A 356-nucleotide genomic window follows, 5' to 3' on the forward strand; every position below is an offset into this window, starting at 1 on the left:
GAAGCTGGAGTGGATGTGGGAGGACAGGGCTGCAGTGCCTGCTGTATTTCAAGGATAAGAGTGCGGAGGACGAGATCTGGGTCAAACCTCGGGGGGTTCAGATGGCCTGAAGGCCTTTGAGGAGGGTTTCTGTTGGTTGTCACGGTCTGGGTTTTGTTCCACCTAAAGCTTTTGGTGTGGTTACTCATCATGCCCTGGTGCTGCAATAAAAGACCTTTACTCTGCCCCAGGATGGATAGGCAGATCAGGTCGCATGCCCCACAGAGGGGCTCCCAGCCATGGTACCAGAGCTGGAGTTCCTGGCTGAGCAGGAGCTGTGTTGGATGTTGGCTTTCCCCTGTGCTGGTGCGAGCTGG

Source organism: Acanthisitta chloris, unplaced genomic scaffold (assembly GCF_000695815.1).
Source record: "Acanthisitta chloris isolate BGI_N310 unplaced genomic scaffold, ASM69581v1 scaffold29468, whole genome shotgun sequence".
NCBI lineage: Eukaryota > Metazoa > Chordata > Aves > Passeriformes > Acanthisittidae > Acanthisitta > Acanthisitta chloris.